This window comes from Ambystoma mexicanum, chromosome 7q (genome assembly GCF_040938575.1).
Source record: "Ambystoma mexicanum isolate Mex_15411 chromosome 7q, UKY_AmexF1_1, whole genome shotgun sequence".
NCBI lineage: Eukaryota > Metazoa > Chordata > Amphibia > Caudata > Ambystomatidae > Ambystoma > Ambystoma mexicanum.
This window is the reverse complement of record NC_090941.1, coordinates 1145881697-1145903593: the sequence shown is the minus strand read 5'-3', so window position 1 is coordinate 1145903593 and position 21897 is coordinate 1145881697.

The following is a 21897-nucleotide window of genomic DNA, read 5'->3' as shown; positions in this document are numbered from 1 at the left end:
TGGTTTTCTGTAGTGGGGATATTGCAACAATTGCTCACCTAACATGGAAGCACTTACTAACTAAAGAAAAATAGAAAGAACTCCTGTTAGGTGAGCACCTGATGCTCAAATGCAATTATTCTCTAAATATTATAACATACACTTCCAGAGCTGTTGTTTAGTTAACAGAACTTCAACCTCAATAGGTAAGCACTTACAAGCTTGGTGCTGTATTTCTATGAGGTTTCAAGACATCTGAAATTCAAAACTGCAATGTTCAGCCAGTTGGCCTGCATCACTGTTCTCATCCGAGGCCGTTCCTGCTATGGGCACTGTGGAAGAAGTGCCCACCTTTTTATCCCTTGAAAGGCCCTCAAGGCACCAAACCATTAAGTAGCTCCTCCCACATTTTTCCCGCTCTTTTCTGAGCTTGCTTGGTGAAGATTTTGAAAGTATAGAGAGATGGTTTTCTGTAGTGGGGATATTGCAACAATTGCTCACCTAACATGGAAGCACTTACTAACTAAAGAAAAATAGAAAGAACTCCTGTTAGGTGAGCACCTGATGTTCAAATGCAATCCATCCTAAATATTATAACATACACTTCCAAAATTGCTGTTTAGTTCACAGAACTTCAACCTCAAAAGGGAAGCACTTACACATATATAAAACGCAGGTGCCAACCTTGAAGCTGTATTTCTGTGAGGTTCCAAGACATCTGAAATTCAAAACTGCAATGTTCAGCCAAAGGGTCTGCATCCCTGTTCTTGTCAGAGGCTGTTTCTGGTATGGGCACTGTGGAAGAAGTGCCCACCTTTTTATCCCTTGAAAGGCCCTCAAGGCACCAAACCATTAAGTAGCTCCTCCCACATTTTTCCCGCTCTTTTCTGAGGTTGCTTGGTGAAGATTTTGAAAGTATAGAGAGATGTTTTTCTGTAGTGGGGATATTGCAACAATTGCTCACCTAACATGAAAGCACTTACTAACTAAAGAAAAATAGAAAGAACTCCTGTTAGGTGAACACCTGATGCTCAAATGCAATCCATCCCTAAATATTATACCATGTACTTCCAGAGTTGTTGTTTATTTCACAGAACTTCAAACTCAAAAGGTAAGCACTTACAAGCTTGAAGCTGTATTTCTATGAGGTTTCAAGGCATCTGAAATTCAAAACTGCAATGTTCAGCCAAAGGGTCTGCATCCCTGTTCTTGTCAGAGGCTGTTTCTGGTATGGGCACTGTGGAATAAGTGCTTGCCTTTTTATCCCTTGAAAGGCCCTGAAGGCACCAAACCATTAAGTAGCTCCTCCCACATTTTTCCCGCTCTTTTCTGAGCTTGCTTGGTGAAGATTTTGAAAGTATAGAGAGATGGTTTTCTGTAGTGGGGATATTGCAACAATTGCTCACCTAACATGGAAGCACTTACTAACTAAAGAAAAATAGAAAGAACTCCTGTTAGGTGAACACCTGATGCTCAAATGCAATCCATCCCTAAATATTATACCATGTACTTCCAGAGTTGTTGTTTATTTCACAGAACTTCAAACTCAAAAGGTAAGCACTTACAAGCTTGAAGCTGTATTTCTATGAGGTTTCAAGACATCTGAAATTCAAAACTGCAATGTTCAGCCAAAGGGTCTGCATCCCTGTTCTTGTCAGAGGCTGTTTCTGGTATGGGCACTGTGGAATAAGTGCTTGCCTTTTTATCCCTTGAAAGGCCCTGAAGGCACCAAACCATTAAGAAGCTCCTCCCACATTTTTCCCGCTCTTTTCTGAGCTTGCTTGGTGAAGATTTTGAAAGTATAGAGAGATGGTTTTCTGTAGTGGAGATATTGCAACAATTGCTCACCTAACATGGAAGCACTTACTAACTAAAGAAAAATAGAAATAACTCCTGTTAGGTGAGCACCTGATGTTCAAATGCAACCCATCCCTAAATATTATACCATGTACTTCCAGAGTTGTTGTTTATTTCACAGAACTTCAAACTCAAAAGGTAAGCACTTATAACCATGAAGCTGTATTTCTATGAGGTTTCAAGACATCTGAAATTCAAAACTGCAATGTTCAGCCAGTTGGCCTGCATCACTGTTGTCATCCGAGGCCGTTCCTGCTATGGGCACTGTGGAGAAGGGCCCACCTTTTTATCCCTTGAAAGGCCCTCAAGGCACCAGACCATTAAGTAGCGCCTCCCACATTTTTCCCGCTCTTTTCTGAGGTTGCTTGGTGAAGATTTTGAAAGTATAGAGAGATGGTTTTCTGTAGTGGGGATATTGCAACAATTGCTCACCTAACATGGAAGCACTTACTAACTAAAGAAAAATAGAAAGAACTCCTGTTAGGTGAACACCTGATGCTCAAATGCAATTATTCTCTAAATATTATAACATACACTTCCAGAGCTGTTGTTTAGTTAACAGAACTTCAACCTCAATAGGTAAGCACTTACAAGCTTGAAGCTGTATTTCTATGAGGTTTCAAGACATCTGAAATTCAAAACTGCAATGTTCAGCCAGTTGGCCTGCATCACTGTTCTCATCCGAGGCCGTTCCTGCTATGGGCACTGTGGAAGAAGTGCCCACCTTTTTATCCCTTGAAAGGCCCTCAAGGCACCAAACCATTAAGTAGCTCCTCCCACATTTTTCCCGCTCTTTTCTGAGCTTGCTTGGTGAAGATTTTGAAAGTATAGAGAGATGGTTTTCTGTAGTGGGGATATTGCAACAATTGCTCACCTAACATGGAAGCACTTACTAACTAAAGAAAAATAGAAAGAACTCCTGTTAGGTGAGCACCTGATGTTCAAATGCAATCCATCCTAAATATTATAACATACACTTCCAAAGTTGTTGTTTATTTCACAGAACTTCAAACTCAAAAGGTAAGCACTTACAAGCTTGAAGCTGTATTTCTATGAGGTTTCAAGGCATCTGAAATTCAAAACTGCAATGTTCAGCCAAAGGGTCTGCATCCCTGTTCTTGTCAGAGGCTGTTTCTGGTATGGGCACTGTGGAATAAGTGCTCGCCCTTTTATCCCTTGAAAGGCCCTGAAGGCACCAAACCATTAAGTAGCTCCTCCCACATTTTTCCTGCTCTTTTCTGAGCTTGCTTGGTGAAGATTTTGAAAGTATAGAGAGATGGTTTTCTGTAGTGGGGATATTGCAACAATTGCTCACCCAACATGGAAGCACTTACTAACTAAAGAAAAATAGTAGGAACTCCTGTTAGGTGAACACCTGATGCTCAAATGCAATCCATCCCTAAATATTATATCATGTACTTCCAGAGTTGTTGTTTATTTCACAGAACTTCAAACTCAAAAGGTAAGCACTTACAAGCTTGAAGCTGTATTTCTATGAGGTTTCAAGACATCTGAAATTCAAAACTGCAATGTTCAGCCAAAGGGTCTGCATCCCTGTTCTTGTCTATTCCTGGTATGGGCACTGTGGAAGAAGTTCTAGCCTTTTTATCCCTTGAAAGTCCCTGACGGCACCAAACCATTAAGTAGCTCCTCCCACATTTTTCCCGCTCTTTTCTGAGCTTGCTTGGTGAAGATTTTGAAAGTATAGAGAGATGGTTTTCTGTAGTGGGGATATTGCAACAATTGCTCACCTAACATGGAAGCACTTACTAACTAAAGAAAAATAGAAAGAACTCCTGTTAGGTGAACACCTGATGCTCAAATGCAATCCATCCCTAAATATTATACCATGTACTTCCAGAGTTGTTGTTTATTTCACAGAACTTCAAACTCAAAAGGTAAGCACTTACAAGCTTGAAGCTGTATTTCTATGAGGTTTCAAGACATCTGAAATTCAAAACTGCAATGTTCAGCCAGTTGGCCTGCATCACTGTTCTCATCCAAGGCCGTTCCTGCTATGGGCACTGTGGAAGAAGTGCCCACCTTTTTATCTCTTGAAAGGCCCTCAAGGCACCAAACCATTAAGTAGCTCCTCCCACATTTTTCCCGCTCTTTTCTGAGCTTGCTTGGTGAAGATTTTGAAAGTATAGAGAGATGGTTTTCTGTAGTAGAGATATTGCAACAATTGCTCACCTAACATGGAAGCACTTACTAACTAAAGAAAAATAGAAAGAACTCCTGTTAGGTGAGCACCTGATGCTCAAATGCAATTATTCTCTAAATATTATAACATACACTTCCAGAGCTGTTGTTTAGTTAACAGAACTTCAACCTCAATAGGTAAGCACTTACAAGCTTGAAGCTGTATTTCTATGAGGTTTCAAGACATCTGAAATTCAAAACTGCAATGTTCAGCCAGTTGGCCTGCATCACTGTTCTCATCCGAGGCCGTTCCTGCTATGGGCACTGTGGAAGAAGTGCCCACCTTTTTATCCCTTGAAAGGCCCTCAAGGCACCAAACCATTAAGTAGCTCCTCCCACATTTTTCCCGCTCTTTTCTGAGCTTGCTTGGTGAAGATTTTGAAAGTATAGAGAGATGGTTTTCTGTAGTAGAGATATTGCAACAATTGCTCACCTAACATGGAAGCACTTACTAACTAAAGAAAAATAGAAAGAACTCCTGTTAGGTGAGCACCTGATGCTCAAATGCAATTATTCTCTAAATATTATAACATACACTTCCAGAGCTGTTGTTTAGTTAACAGAACTTCAACCTCAATAGGTAAGCACTTACAAGCTTGGTGCTGTATTTCTATGAGGTTTCAAGACATCTGAAATTCAAAACTGCAATGTTCAGCCAGTTGGCCTGCATCACTGTTCTCATCCGAGGCCGTTCCTGCTATGGGCACTGTGGAAGAAGTGCCCACCTTTTTATCCCTTGAAAGGCCCTCAAGGCACCAAACCATTAAGTAGCTCCTCCCACATTTTTCCCGCTCTTTTCTGAGCTTGCTTGGTGAAGATTTTGAAAGTATAGAGAGATGGTTTTCTGTAGTGGGGATATTGCAACAATTGCTCACCTAACATGGAAGCACTTACTAACTAAAGAAAAATAGAAAGAACTCCTGTTAGGTGAGCACCTGATGTTCAAATGCAATCCATCCTAAATATTATAACATACACTTCCAAAATTGCTGTTTAGTTCACAGAACTTCAACCTCAAAAGGGAAGCACTTACACATATATAAAACGCAGGTGCCAACCTTGAAGCTGTATTTCTGTGAGGTTCCAAGACATCTGAAATTCAAAACTGCAATGTTCAGCCAAAGGGTCTGCATCCCTGTTCTTGTCAGAGGCTGTTTCTGGTATGGGCACTGTGGAAGAAGTGCCCACCTTTTTATCCCTTGAAAGGCCCTCAAGGCACCAAACCATTAAGTAGCTCCTCCCACATTTTTCCCGCTCTTTTCCGAGCTTGCTTGGTGAAGATTTTGAAAGTATAGAGAGACGGTTTTCTGTAGTGGGGATATTGCAACAATTGCTCACCTAACATGGAAGCACTTACTAACTAAAGAAAAATAGAAAGAACTCCTGTTATGTGAACACCTGATGCTCAAATGCAATCCATCCCTAAATATTATACCATGTACTTCCAGAGTTGTTGTTTATTTCACAGAACTTCAAACTCAAAAGGTAAGCACTTACAAGCTTGAAGCTGTATTTCTATGAGGTTTCAAGACATCTGAAATTCAAAACTGCAATGTTCAGCCAGTTGGCCTGCATCACTGTTCTCATCCGAGGCCGTTCCTGCTATGGGCACTGTGGAAGAAGTGCCCACCTTTTTATCCCTTGAAAGGCCCTCAAGGCACCAAACCATTAAGTAGCTCCTCCCACATTTTTCCCGCTCTTTTCTGAGCTTTCTTGGTGAAGATTTTGAAAGTATAGAGAGATGGTTTTCTGTAGTGGGGATATTGCAACAATTGCTCACCTAACATGGAAGCACTTACTAACTAAAGAAAAATAGAAAGAACTCCTGTTAGGTGAGCACCTGATGTTCAAATGCAATCCATCCTAAATATTATAACATACACTTCCAAAGTTGCTGTTTAGTTCACAGAACTTCAACCTCAAAAGGTAAGCACTTATAACAATGAAGCTGTATTTCTATGAGGTTTCAAGACATCTGAAATTCAAAACTGCAATGTTCAGCCAGTTGGCCCGCATCACTGTTCTCATCCGAGGCCGTTCCTGCTATGGGCACTGTGGAAGAAGTGCCCACCTTTTTATCCCTTGAAAGGCCCTCAAGGCACCAAACCATTAAGTAGCTCCTCCCACATTTTTCCCGCTCTTTTCTGAGCTTGCTTGGTGAAGATTTTGAAAGTATAGAGAGATGGTTTTCTGTAGTGGGGATATTGCAACAATTGCTCACCTAACATGGAAGCACTTACTAACTAAAGAAAAATAGAAAGAACTCCTGTTAGGTGAGCACCTGATGTTCAAATGCAATCCATCCTAAATATTATAACATACACTTCCAAAATTGCTGTTTAGTTCACAGAACTTCAACCTCAAAAGGGAAGCACTTACACATATATAAAACGCAGGTGCCAACCTTGAAGCTGTATTTCTGTGAGGTTCCAAGACATCTGAAATTCAAAACTGCAATGTTCAGCCAAAGGGTCTGCATCCCTGTTCTTGTCAGAGGCTGTTTCTGGTATGGGCACTGTGGAAGAAGTGCCCACCTTTTTATCCCTTGAAAGGCCCTCAAGGCACCAAACCATTAAGTAGCTCCTCCCACATTTTTCCCGCTCTTTTCCGAGCTTGCTTGGTGAAGATTTTGAAAGTATAGAGAGATGGTTTTCTGTAGTGGGGATAGTGCAACAATTGCTCACCTAACATAGAAGCACTTACTAACTAAAGAAAAATAGAAAGAACTCCTGTTAGGTGAACACCTGATGCTCAAATGCAATCCATCCCTAAATAGTATACCATGTACTTCCAGAGTTGTTGTTTATTTCACAGAACTTCAAACTCAAAAGGTAAGCACTTATAACCATGAAGCTGTATTTCTATGAGGTTTCAAGACATCTGAAATTCAAAACTGCAATGTTCAGCCAGTTGGCCTGCATCACTGTTGTCATCCGAGGCCGTTCCTGCTATGGGCACTGTGGAGAAGGGCCCACCTTTTTATCCCTTGAAAGGCCCTCAAGGCACCAGACCATTAAGTAGCTCCTCCCACATTTTTCCCGCTCTTTTCTGAGGTTGCTTGGTGAAGATTTTGAAAGTATAGAGAGATGTTTTTCTGTAGTGGGGATATTGCAACAATTGCTCACCTAACATGAAAGCACTTACTAACTAAAGAAAAATAGAAAGAACTCCTGTTAGGTGAACACCTGATGCTCAAATGCAATCCATCCCTAAATATTATACCATGTACTTCCAGAGTTGTTGTTTATTTCACAGAACTTCAAACTCAAAAGGTAAGCACTTACAAGCTTGAAGCTGTATTTCTATGAGGTTTCAAGGCATCTGAAATTCAAAACTGCAATGTTCAGCCAAAGGGTCTGCATCCCTGTTCTTGTCAGAGGCTGTTTCTGGTATGGGCACTGTGGAATAAGTGCTTGCCTTTTTATCCCTTGAAAGGCCCTGAAGGCACCAAACCATTAAGTAGCTCCTCCCACATTTTTCCCGCTCTTTTCTGAGCTTGCTTGGTGAAGATTTTGAAAGTATAGAGAGATGGTTTTCTGTAGTGGGGATATTGCAACAATTGCTCACCTAACATGGAAGCACTTACTAACTAAAGAAAAATAGAAAGAACTCCTGTTAGGTGAACACCTGATGCTCAAATGCAATCCATCCCTAAATATTATACCATGTACTTCCAGAGTTGTTGTTTATTTCACAGAACTTCAAACTCAAAAGGTAAGCACTTACAAGCTTGAAGCTGTATTTCTATGAGGTTTCAAGACATCTGAAATTCAAAACTGCAATGTTCAGCCAAAGGGTCTGCATCCCTGTTCTTGTCAGAGGCTGTTTCTGGTATGGGCACTGTGGAATAAGTGCTTGCCTTTTTATCCCTTGAAAGGCCCTGAAGGCACCAAACCATTAAGAAGCTCCTCCCACATTTTTCCCGCTCTTTTCTGAGCTTGCTTGGTGAAGATTTTGAAAGTATAGAGAGATGGTTTTCTGTAGTGGAGATATTGCAACAATTGCTCACCTAACATGGAAGCACTTACTAACTAAAGAAAAATAGAAATAACTCCTGTTAGGTGAGCACCTGATGTTCAAATGCAACCCATCCCTAAATATTATACCATGTACTTCCAGAGTTGTTGTTTATTTCACAGAACTTCAAACTCAAAAGGTAAGCACTTATAACCATGAAGCTGTATTTCTATGAGGTTTCAAGACATCTGAAATTCAAAACTGCAATGTTCAGCCAGTTGGCCTGCATCACTGTTGTCATCCGAGGCCGTTCCTGCTATGGGCACTGTGGAGAAGGGCCCACCTTTTTATCCCTTGAAAGGCCCTCAAGGCACCAGACCATTAAGTAGCGCCTCCCACATTTTTCCCGCTCTTTTCTGAGGTTGCTTGGTGAAGATTTTGAAAGTATAGAGAGATGGTTTTCTGTAGTGGGGATATTGCAACAATTGCTCACCTAACATGGAAGCACTTACTAACTAAAGAAAAATAGAAAGAACTCCTGTTAGGTGAACACCTGATGCTCAAATGCAATCCATCCCTAAATATTATACCATGTACTTTCAGAGTTGTTTATTTCACAGAACGTCAAACTCAAAAGGTAAGCACTTACAAGCTTGAAGCTGTATTTCTATGAGGTTTCAAGGCATCTGAAATTCAAAACTGCAATGTTCAGCCAAAGGGTCTGCATCCCTGTTCTTGTCAGAGGCTGTTTCTGGTATGGGCACTGTGGAATAAGTGCTCGCCTTTTTATCCCTTGAAAGGCCCTGAAGGCACCAAACCATTAAGTAGCTCCTCCCACATTTTTCCCGCTCTTTTCTGAGCTTGCTTGGTGAAGATTTTGAAAGTATAGAGAGACGGTTTTCTGTAGTGGGGATATTGCAACAATTGCTCACCTAACATGGAAGCACTTACTAACTAAAGAAAAATAGAAAGAACTCCTGTTATGTGAACACCTGATGCTCAAATGCAATCCATCCCTAAATATTATACCATGTACTTCCAGAGTTGTTGTTTATTTCACAGAACTTCAAACTCAAAAGGTAAGCACTTACAAGCTTGAAGCTGTATTTCTATGAGGTTTCAAGACATCTGAAATTCAAAACTGCAATGTTCAGCCAGTTGGCCTGCATCACTGTTCTCATCCGAGGCCGTTCCTGCTATGGGCACTGTGGAAGAAGTGCCCACCTTTTTATCCCTTGAAAGGCCCTCAAGGCACCAAACCATTAAGTAGCTCCTCCCACATTTTTCCCGCTCTTTTCTGAGCTTTCTTGGTGAAGATTTTGAAAGTATAGAGAGATGGTTTTCTGTAGTGGGGATATTGCAACAATTGCTCACCTAACATGGAAGCACTTACTAACTAAAGAAAAATAGAAAGAACTCCTGTTAGGTGAGCACCTGATGTTCAAATGCAATCCATCCTAAATATTATAACATACACTTCCAAAGTTGCTGTTTAGTTCACAGAACTTCAACCTCAAAAGGTAAGCACTTATAACAATGAAGCTGTATTTCTATGAGGTTTCAAGACATCTGAAATTCAAAACTGCAATGTTCAGCCAGTTGGCCCGCATCACTGTTCTCATCCGAGGCCGTTCCTGCTATGGGCACTGTGGAAGAAGTGCCCACCTTTTTATCCCTTGAAAGGCCCTCAAGGCACCAAACCATTAAGTAGCTCCTCCCACATTTTTCCCGCTCTTTTCTGAGCTTGCTTGGTGAAGATTTTGAAAGTATAGAGAGATGGTTTTCTGTAGTAGAGATATTGCAACAATTGCTCACCTAACATGGAAGCACTTACTAACTAAAGAAAAATAGAAAGAACTCCTGTTAGGTGAGCACCTGATGCTCAAATGCAATTATTCTCTAAATATTATAACATACACTTCCAGAGCTGTTGTTTAGTTAACAGAACTTCAACCTCAATAGGTAAGCACTTACAAGCTTGAAGCTGTATTTCTATGAGGTTTCAAGACATCTGAAATTCAAAACTGCAATGTTCAGCCAGTTGGCCTGCATCACTGTTCTCATCCGAGGCCGTTCCTGCTATGGGCACTGTGGAAGAAGTGCCCACCTTTTTATCCCTTGAAAGGCCCTCAAGGCACCAAACCATTAAGTAGCTCCTCCCACATTTTTCCCGCTCTTTTCTGAGCTTGCTTGGTGAAGATTTTGAAAGTATAGAGAGATGGTTTTCTGTAGTGGGGATATTGCAACAATTGCTCACCTAACATGGAAGCACTTACTAACTAAAGAAAAATAGAAAGAACTCCTGTTAGGTGAGCACCTGATGTTCAAATGCAATCCATCCTAAATATTATAACATACACTTCCAAAGTTGTTGTTTATTTCACAGAACTTCAAACTCAAAAGGTAAGCACTTACAAGCTTGAAGCTGTATTTCTATGAGGTTTCAAGGCATCTGAAATTCAAAACTGCAATGTTCAGCCAAAGGGTCTGCATCCCTGTTCTTGTCAGAGGCTGTTTCTGGTATGGGCACTGTGGAATAAGTGCTCGCCCTTTTATCCCTTGAAAGGCCCTGAAGGCACCAAACCATTAAGTAGCTCCTCCCACATTTTTCCTGCTCTTTTCTGAGCTTGCTTGGTGAAGATTTTGAAAGTATAGAGAGATGGTTTTCTGTAGTGGGGATATTGCAACAATTGCTCACCCAACATGGAAGCACTTACTAACTAAAGAAAAATAGTAGGAACTCCTGTTAGGTGAACACCTGATGCTCAAATGCAATCCATCCCTAAATATTATATCATGTACTTCCAGAGTTGTTGTTTATTTCACAGAACTTCAAACTCAAAAGGTAAGCACTTACAAGCTTGAAGCTGTATTTCTATGAGGTTTCAAGACATCTGAAATTCAAAACTGCAATGTTCAGCCAAAGGGTCTGCATCCCTGTTCTTGTCTATTCCTGGTATGGGCACTGTGGAAGAAGTTCTAGCCTTTTTATCCCTTGAAAGTCCCTGAAGGCACCAAACCATTAAGTAGCTCCTCCCACATGTTTCCCGCTCTTTTCTGAGCTTGCTTGGTGAAGATTTTGAAAGTATAGAGAGATGGTTTTCTGTAGTGGGGATATTGCAACAATTGCTCACCTAACATGGAAGCACTTACTAACTAAAGAAAAATAGAAAGAACTCCTGTTAGGTGAACACCTGATGCTCAAATGCAATCCATCCCTAAATATTATACCATGTACTTCCAGAGTTGTTGTTTATTTCACAGAACTTCAAACTCAAAAGGTAAGCACTTACAAGCTTGAAGCTGTATTTCTATGAGGTTTCAAGACATCTGAAATTCAAAACTGCAATGTTCAGCCAGTTGGCCTGCATCACTGTTCTCATCCAAGGCCGTTCCTGCTATGGGCACTGTGGAAGAAGTGCCCACCTTTTTATCTCTTGAAAGGCCCTCAAGGCACCAAACCATTAAGTAGCTCCTCCCACATTTTTCCCGCTCTTTTCTGAGCTTGCTTGGTGAAGATTTTGAAAGTATAGAGAGATGGTTTTCTGTAGTAGAGATATTGCAACAATTGCTCACCTAACATGGAAGCACTTACTAACTAAAGAAAAATAGAAAGAACTCCTGTTAGGTGAGCACCTGATGCTCAAATGCAATTATTCTCTAAATATTATAACATACACTTCCAGAGCTGTTGTTTAGTTAACAGAACTTCAACCTCAATAGGTAAGCACTTACAAGCTTGAAGCTGTATTTCTATGAGGTTTCAAGACATCTGAAATTCAAAACTGCAATGTTCAGCCAGTTGGCCTGCATCACTGTTCTCATCCGAGGCCGTTCCTGCTATGGGCACTGTGGAAGAAGTGCCCACCTTTTTATCCCTTGAAAGGCCCTCAAGGCACCAAACCATTAAGTAGCTCCTCCCACATTTTCCCGCTCTTTTCTGAGCTTGCTTGGTGAAGATTTTGAAAGTATAGAGAGATGGTTTTCTGTAGTAGAGATATTGCAACAATTGCTCACCTAACATGGAAGCACTTACTAACTAAAGAAAAATAGAAAGAACTCCTGTTAGGTGAGCACCTGATGCTCAAATGCAATTATTCTCTAAATATTATAACATACACTTCCAGAGCTGTTGTTTAGTTAACAGAACTTCAACCTCAATAGGTAAGCACTTACAAGCTTGGTGCTGTATTTCTATGAGGTTTCAAGACATCTGAAATTCAAAACTGCAATGTTCAGCCAGTTGGCCTGCATCACTGTTCTCATCCGAGGCCGTTCCTGCTATGGGCACTGTGGAAGAAGTGCCCACCTTTTTATCCCTTGAAAGGCCCTCAAGGCACCAAACCATTAAGTAGCTCCTCCCACATTTTTCCCGCTCTTTTCTGAGCTTGCTTGGTGAAGATTTTGAAAGTATAGAGAGATGGTTTTCTGTAGTGGGGATATTGCAACAATTGCTCACCTAACATGGAAGCACTTACTAACTAAAGAAAAATAGAAAGAACTCCTGTTAGGTGAGCACCTGATGTTCAAATGCAATCCATCCTAAATATTATAACATACACTTCCAAAATTGCTGTTTAGTTCACAGAACTTCAACCTCAAAAGGGAAGCACTTACACATATATAAAACGCAGGTGCCAACCTTGAAGCTGTATTTCTGTGAGGTTCCAAGACATCTGAAATTCAAAACTGCAATGTTCAGCCAAAGGGTCTGCATCCCTGTTCTTGTCAGAGGCTGTTTCTGGTATGGGCACTGTGGAAGAAGTGCCCACCTTTTTATCCCTTGAAAGGCCCTCAAGGCACCAAACCATTAAGTAGCTCCTCCCACATTTTTCCCGCTCTTTTCCGAGCTTGCTTGGTGAAGATTTTGAAAGTATAGAGAGATGGTTTTCTGTAGTGGGGATAGTGCAACAATTGCTCACCTAACATAGAAGCACTTACTAACTAAAGAAAAATAGAAAGAACTCCTGTTAGGTGAACACCTGATGCTCAAATGCAATCCATCCCTAAATAGTATACCATGTACTTCCAGAGTTGTTGTTTATTTCACAGAACTTCAAACTCAAAAGGTAAGCACTTATAACCATGAAGCTGTATTTCTATGAGGTTTCAAGACATCTGAAATTCAAAACTGCAATGTTCAGCCAGTTGGCCTGCATCACTGTTGTCATCCGAGGCCGTTCCTGCTATGGGCACTGTGGAGAAGGGCCCACATTTTTATCCCTTGAAAGGCCCTCAAGGCACCAGACCATTAAGTAGCTCCTCCCACATTTTTCCCGCTCTTTTCTGAGGTTGCTTGGTGAAGATTTTGAAAGTATAGAGAGATGTTTTTCTGTAGTGGGGATATTGCAACAATTGCTCACCTAACATGAAAGCACTTACTAACTAAAGAAAAATAGAAAGAACTCCTGTTAGGTGAACACCTGATGCTCAAATGCAATCCATCCCTAAATATTATACCATGTACTTCCAGAGTTGTTGTTTATTTCACAGAACTTCAAACTCAAAAGGTAAGCACTTACAAGCTTGAAGCTGTATTTCTATGAGGTTTCAAGGCATCTGAAATTCAAAACTGCAATGTTCAGCCAAAGGGTCTGCATCCCTGTTCTTGTCAGAGGCTGTTTCTGGTATGGGCACTGTGGAATAAGTGCTTGCCTTTTTATCCCTTGAAAGGCCCTGAAGGCACCAAACCATTAAGTAGCTCCTCCCACATTTTTCCCGCTCTTTTCTGAGCTTGCTTGGTGAAGATTTTGAAAGTATAGAGAGATGGTTTTCTGTAGTGGGGATATTGCAACAATTGCTCACCTAACATGGAAGCACTTACTAACTAAAGAAAAATAGAAAGAACTCCTGTTAGGTGAACACCTGATGCTCAAATGCAATCCATCCCTAAATATTATACCATGTACTTCCAGAGTTGTTGTTTATTTCACAGAACTTCAAACTCAAAAGGTAAGCACTTACAAGCTTGAAGCTGTATTTCTATGAGGTTTCAAGACATCTGAAATTCAAAACTGCAATGTTCAGCCAAAGGGTCTGCATCCCTGTTCTTGTCAGAGGCTGTTTCTGGTATGGGCACTGTGGAATAAGTGCTTGCCTTTTTATCCCTTGAAAGGCCCTGAAGGCACCAAACCATTAAGAAGCTCCTCCCACATTTTTCCCGCTCTTTTCTGAGCTTGCTTGGTGAAGATTTTGAAAGTATAGAGAGATGGTTTTCTGTAGTGGAGATATTGCAACAATTGCTCACCTAACATGGAAGCACTTACTAACTAAAGAAAAATAGAAATAACTCCTGTTAGGTGAGCACCTGATGTTCAAATGCAACCCATCCCTAAATATTATACCATGTACTTCCAGAGTTGTTGTTTATTTCACAGAACTTCAAACTCAAAAGGTAAGCACTTATAACCATGAAGCTGTATTTCTATGAGGTTTCAAGACATCTGAAATTCAAAACTGCAATGTTCAGCCAGTTGGCCTGCATCACTGTTGTCATCCGAGGCCGTTCCTGCTATGGGCACTGTGGAGAAGGGCCCACCTTTTTATCCCTTGAAAGGCCCTCAAGGCACCAGACCATTAAGTAGCGCCTCCCACATTTTTCCCGCTCTTTTCTGAGGTTGCTTGGTGAAGATTTTGAAAGTATAGAGAGATGGTTTTCTGTAGTGGGGATATTGCAACAATTGCTCACCTAACATGGAAGCACTTACTAACTAAAGAAAAATAGAAAGAACTCCTGTTAGGTGAACACCTGATGCTCAAATGCAATCCATCCCTAAATATTATACCATGTACTTTCAGAGTTGTTTATTTCACAGAACGTCAAACTCAAAAGGTAAGCACTTACAAGCTTGAAGCTGTATTTCTATGAGGTTTCAAGGCATCTGAAATTCAAAACTGCAATGTTCAGCCAAAGGGTCTGCATCCCTGTTCTTGTCAGAGGCTGTTTCTGGTATGGGCACTGTGGAATAAGTGCTCGCCTTTTTATCCCTTGAAAGGCCCTGAAGGCACCAAACCATTAAGTAGCTCCTCCCACATTTTTCCCGCTCTTTTCTGAGCTTGCTTGGTGAAGATTTTGAAAGTATAGAGAGACGGTTTTCTGTAGTGGGGATATTGCAACAATTGCTCACCTAACATGGAAGCACTTACTAACTAAAGAAAAATAGAAAGAACTCCTGTTATGTGAACACCTGATGCTCAAATGCAATCCATCCCTAAATATTATACCATGTACTTCCAGAGTTGTTGTTTATTTCACAGAACTTCAAACTCAAAAGGTAAGCACTTACAAGCTTGAAGCTGTATTTCTATGAGGTTTCAAGACATCTGAAATTCAAAACTGCAATGTTCAGCCAGTTGGCCTGCATCACTGTTCTCATCCGAGGCCGTTCCTGCTATGGGCACTGTGGAAGAAGTGCCCACCTTTTTATCCCTTGAAAGGCCCTCAAGGCACCAAACCATTAAGTAGCTCCTCCCACATTTTTCCCGCTCTTTTCTGAGCTTGCTTGGTGAAGATTTTGAAAGTATAGAGAGATGGTTTTCTGTAGTGGGGATATTGCAACAATTGCTCACCTAACATGGAAGCACTTACTAACTAAAGAAAAATAGAAAGAACTCCTGTTAGGTGAGCACCTGATGCTCAAATGCAATTATTCTCTAAATATTATAACATACACTTCCAGAGCTGTTGTTTAGTTAACAGAACTTCAACCTCAATAGGTAAGCACTTACAAGCTTGGTGCTGTATTTCTATGAGGTTTCAAGACATCTGAAATTCAAAACTGCAATGTTCAGCCAGTTGGCCTGCATCACTGTTCTCATCCGAGGCCGTTCCTGCTATGGGCACTGTGGAAGAAGTGCCCACCTTTTTATCCCTTGAAAGGCCCTCAAGGCACCAAACCATTAAGTAGCTCCTCCCACATTTTTCCCGCTCTTTTCTGAGCTTGCTTGGTGAAGATTTTGAAAGTATAGAGAGATGGTTTTCTGTAGTGGGGATATTGCAACAATTGCTCACCTAACATGGAAGCACTTACTAACTAAAGAAAAATAGAAAGAACTCCTGTTAGGTGAGCACCTGATGTTCAAATGCAATCCATCCTAAATATTATAACATACACTTCCAAAATTGCTGTTTAGTTCACAGAACTTCAACCTCAAAAGGGAAGCACTTACACATATATAAAACGCAGGTGCCAACCTTGAAGCTGTATTTCTGTGAGGTTCCAAGACATCTGAAATTCAAAACTGCAATGTTCAGCCAAAGGGTCTGCATCCCTGTTCTTGTCAGAGGCTGTTTCTGGTATGGGCACTGTGGAAGAAGTGCCCACCTTTTTATCCCTTGAAAGGCCCTCAAGGCACCAAACCATTAAGTAGCTCCTCCCACATTTTTCCCGCTCTTTTCCGAGCTTGCTTGGTGAAGATTTTGAAAGTATAGAGAGATGGTTTTCTGTAGTGGGGATAGTGCAACAATTGCTCACCTAACATAGAAGCACTTACTAACTAAAGAAAAATAGAAAGAACTCCTGTTAGGTGAACACCTGATGCTCAAATGCAATCCATCCCTAAATAGTATACCATGTACTTCCAGAGTTGTTGTTTATTTCACAGAACTTCAAACTCAAAAGGTAAGCACTTATAACCATGAAGCTGTATTTCTATGAGGTTTCAAGACATCTGAAATTCAAAACTGCAATGTTCAGCCAAAGGGTCTGCATCCCTGTTCTTGTCAGAGGCTGTTTCTGGTATGGGCACTGTGGAATAAGTGCTTGCCTTTTTATCCCTTGAAAGGCCCTGAAGGCACCAAACCATTAAGTAGCTCCTCCCACATTTTTCCCGCTCTTTTCTGAGCTTGCTTGGTGAAGATTTTGAAAGTATAGAGAGATGGTTTTCTGTAGTGGGGATATTGCAACAATTGCTCACCTAACATGGAAGCACTTACTAACTAAAGAAAAATAGAAAGAACTCCTGTTAGGTGAACACCTGATGCTCAAATGCAATCCATCCCTAAATATTATACCATGTACTTCCAGAGTTGTTGTTTATTTCACAGAACTTCAAACTCAAAAGGTAAGCACTTACAAGCTTGAAGCTGTATTTCTATGAGGTTTCAAGACATCTGAAATTCAAAACTGCAATGTTCAGCCAAAGGGTCTGCATCCCTGTTCTTGTCAGAGGCTGTTTCTGGTATGGGCACTGTGGAATAAGTGCTTGCCTTTTTATCCCTTGAAAGGCCCTGAAGGCACCAAACCATTAAGAAGCTCCTCCCACATTTTTCCCGCTCTTTTCTGAGCTTGCTTGGTGAAGATTTTGAAAGTATAGAGAGATGGTTTTCTGTAGTGGAGATATTGCAACAATTGCTCACCTAACATGGAAGCACTTACTAACTAAAGAAAAATAGAAATAACTCCTGTTAGGTGAGCACCTGATGTTCAAATGCAACCCATCCCTAAATATTATACCATGTACTTCCAGAGTTGTTGTTTATTTCACAGAACTTCAAACTCAAAAGGTAAGCACTTATAACCATGAAGCTGTATTTCTATGAGGTTTCAAGACATCTGAAATTCAAAACTGCAATGTTCAGCCAGTTGGCCTGCATCACTGTTGTCATCCGAGGCCGTTCCTGCTATGGGCACTGTGGAGAAGGGCCCACCTTTTTATCCCTTGAAAGGCCCTCAAGGCACCAGACCATTAAGTAGCGCCTCCCACATTTTTCCCGCTCTTTTCTGAGGTTGCTTGGTGAAGATTTTGAAAGTATAGAGAGATGGTTTTCTGTAGTGGGGATATTGCAACAATTGCTCACCTAACATGGAAGCACTTACTAACTAAAGAAAAATAGAAAGAACTCCTGTTAGGTGAACACCTGATGCTCAAATGCAATCCATCCCTAAATATTATACCATGTACTTTCAGAGTTGTTTATTTCACAGAACGTCAAACTCAAAAGGTAAGCACTTACAAGCTTGAAGCTGTATTTCTATGAGGTTTCAAGGCATCTGAAATTCAAAACTGCAATGTTCAGCCAAAGGGTCTGCATCCCTGTTCTTGTCAGAGGCTGTTTCTGGTATGGGCACTGTGGAATAAGTGCTCGCCTTTTTATCCCTTGAAAGGCCCTGAAGGCACCAAACCATTAAGTAGCTCCTCCCACATTTTTCCCGCTCTTTTCTGAGCTTGCTTGGTGAAGATTTTGAAAGTATAGAGAGACGGTTTTCTGTAGTGGGGATATTGCAACAATTGCTCACCTAACATGGAAGCACTTACTAACTAAAGAAAAATAGAAAGAACTCCTGTTATGTGAACACCTGATGCTCAAATGCAATCCATCCCTAAATATTATACCATGTACTTCCAGAGTTGTTGTTTATTTCACAGAACTTCAAACTCAAAAGGTAAGCACTTACAAGCTTGAAGCTGTATTTCTATGAGGTTTCAAGACATCTGAAATTCAAAACTGCAATGTTCAGCCAGTTGGCCTGCATCACTGTTCTCATCCGAGGCCGTTCCTGCTATGGGCACTGTGGAAGAAGTGCCCACCTTTTTATCCCTTGAAAGGCCCTCAAGGCACCAAACCATTAAGTAGCTCCTCCCACATTTTTCCCGCTCTTTTCTGAGCTTGCTTGGTGAAGATTTTGAAAGTATAGAGAGATGGTTTTCTGTAGTGGGGATATTGCAACAATTGCTCACCTAACATGGAAGCACTTACTAACTAAAGAAAAATAGAAAGAACTCCTGTTAGGTGAGCACCTGATGCTCAAATGCAATTATTCTCTAAATATTATAACATACACTTCCAGAGCTGTTGTTTAGTTAACAGAACTTCAACCTCAATAGGTAAGCACTTACAAGCTTGGTGCTGTATTTCTATGAGGTTTCAAGACATCTGAAATTCAAAACTGCAATGTTCAGCCAGTTGGCCTGCATCACTGTTCTCATCCGAGGCCGTTCCTGCTATGGGCACTGTGGAAGAAGTGCCCACCTTTTTATCCCTTGAAAGGCCCTCAAGGCACCAAACCATTAAGTAGCTCCTCCCACATTTTTCCCGCTCTTTTCTGAGCTTGCTTGGTGAAGATTTTGAAAGTATAGAGAGATGGTTTTCTGTAGTGGGGATATTGCAACAATTGCTCACCTAACATGGAAGCACTTACTAACTAAAGAAAAATAGAAAGAACTCCTGTTAGGTGAGCACCTGATGTTCAAATGCAATCCATCCTAAATATTATAACATACACTTCCAAAATTGCTGTTTAGTTCACAGAACTTCAACCTCAAAAGGGAAGCACTTACACATATATAAAACGCAGGTGCCAACCTTGAAGCTGTATTTCTGTGAGGTTCCAAGACATCTGAAATTCAAAACTGCAATGTTCAGCCAAAGGGTCTGCATCCCTGTTCTTGTCAGAGGCTGTTTCTGGTATGGGCACTGTGGAAGAAGTGCCCACCTTTTTATCCCTTGAAAGGCCCTCAAGGCACCAAACCATTAAGTAGCTCCTCCCACATTTTTCCCGCTCTTTTCTGAGGTTGCTTGGTGAAGATTTTGAAAGTATAGAGAGATGTTTTTCTGTAGTGGGGATATTGCAACAATTGCTCACCTAACATGAAAGCACTTACTAACTAAAGAAAAATAGAAAGAACTCCTGTTAGGTGAACACCTGATGCTCAAATGCAATCCATCCCTAAATATTATACCATGTACTTCCAGAGTTGTTGTTTATTTCACAGAACTTCAAACTCAAAAGGTAAGCACTTACAAGCTTGAAGCTGTATTTCTATGAGGTTTCAAGGCATCTGAAATTCAAAACTGCAATGTTCAGCCAAAGGGTCTGCATCCCTGTTCTTGTCAGAGGCTGTTTCTGGTATGGGCACTGTGGAATAAGTGCTTGCCTTTTTATCCCTTGAAAGGCCCTGAAGGCACCAAACCATTAAGTAGCTCCTCCCACATTTTTCCCGCTCTTTTCTGAGCTTGCTTGGTGAAGATTTTGAAAGTATAGAGAGATGGTTTTCTGTAGTGGGGATATTGCAACAATTGCTCACCTAACATGGAAGCACTTACTAACTAAAGAAAAATAGAAAGAACTCCTGTTAGGTGAACACCTGATGCTCAAATGCAATCCATCCCTAAATATTATACCATGTACTTCCAGAGTTGTTGTTTATTTCACAGAACTTCAAACTCAAAAGGTAAGCACTTACAAGCTTGAAGCTGTATTTCTATGAGGTTTCAAGACATCTGAAATTCAAAACTGCAATGTTCAGCCAAAGGGTCTGCATCCCTGTTCTTGTCAGAGGCTGTTTCTGGTATGGGCACTGTGGAATAAGTGCTTGCCTTTTTATCCCTTGAAAGGCCCTGAAGGCACCAAACCATTAAGAAGCTCCTCCCACATTTTTCCCGCTCTTTTCTGAGCTTGCTTGGTGAAGATTTTGAAAGTATAGAGAGATGGTTTTCTGTAGTGGAGATATTGCAACAATTGCTCACCTAACATGGAAGCACTTACTAACTAAAGAAAAATAGAAATAACTCCTGTTAGGTGAGCACCTGATGTTCAAATGCAACCCATCCCTAAATATTATACCATGTACTTCCAGAGTTGTTGTTTATTTCACAGAACTTCAAACTCAAAAGGTAAGCACTTATAACCATGAAGCTGTATTTCTATGAGGTTTCAAGACATCTGAAATTCAAAACTGCAATGTTCAGCCAGTTGGCCTGCATCACTGTTGTCATCCGAGGCCGTTCCTGCTATGGGCACTGTGGAGAAGGGCCCACCTTTTTATCCCTTGAAAGGCCCTCAAGGCACCAGACCATTAAGTAGCGCCTCCCACATTTTTCCCGCTCTTTTCTGAGGTTGCTTGGTGAAGATTTTGAAAGTATAGAGAGATGGTTTTCTGTAGTGGGGATATTGCAACAATTGCTCACCTAACATGGAAGCACTTACTAACTAAAGAAAAATAGAAAGAACTCCTGTTAGGTGAACACCTGATGCTCAAATGCAATTATTCTCTAAATATTATAACATACACTTCCAGAGCTGTTGTTTAGTTAACAGAACTTCAACCTCAATAGGTAAGCACTTACAAGCTTGAAGCTGTATTTCTATGAGGTTTCAAGACATCTGAAATTCAAAACTGCAATGTTCAGCCAGTTGGCCTGCATCACTGTTCTCATCCGAGGCCGTTCCTGCTATGGGCACTGTGGAAGAAGTGCCCACCTTTTTATCCCTTGAAAGGCCCTCAAGGCACCAAACCATTAAGTAGCTCCTCCCACATTTTTCCCGCTCTTTTCTGAGCTTGCTTGGTGAAGATTTTGAAAGTATAGAGAGATGGTTTTCTGTAGTGGGGATATTGCAACAATTGCTCACCTAACATGGAAGCACTTACTAACTAAAGAAAAATAGAAAGAACTCCTGTTAGGTGAGCACCTGATGTTCAAATGCAATCCATCCTAAATATTATAACATACACTTCCAAAGTTGTTGTTTATTTCACAGAACTTCAAACTCAAAAGGTAAGCACTTACAAGCTTGAAGCTGTATTTCTATGAGGTTTCAAGGCATCTGAAATTCAAAACTGCAATGTTCAGCCAAAGGGTCTGCATCCCTGTTCTTGTCAGAGGCTGTTTCTGGTATGGGCACTGTGGAATAAGTGCTCGCCCTTTTATCCCTTGAAAGGCCCTGAAGGCACCAAACCATTAAGTAGCTCCTCCCACATTTTTCCTGCTCTTTTCTGAGCTTGCTTGGTGAAGATTTTGAAAGTATAGAGAGATGGTTTTCTGTAGTGGGGATAGTGCAACAATTGCTCACCTAACATAGAAGCACTTACTAACTAAAGAAAAATAGAAAGAACTCCTGTTAGGTGAGCACCTGATGTTCAAATGCAACCCATCCCTAAATATTATACCATGTACTTCCA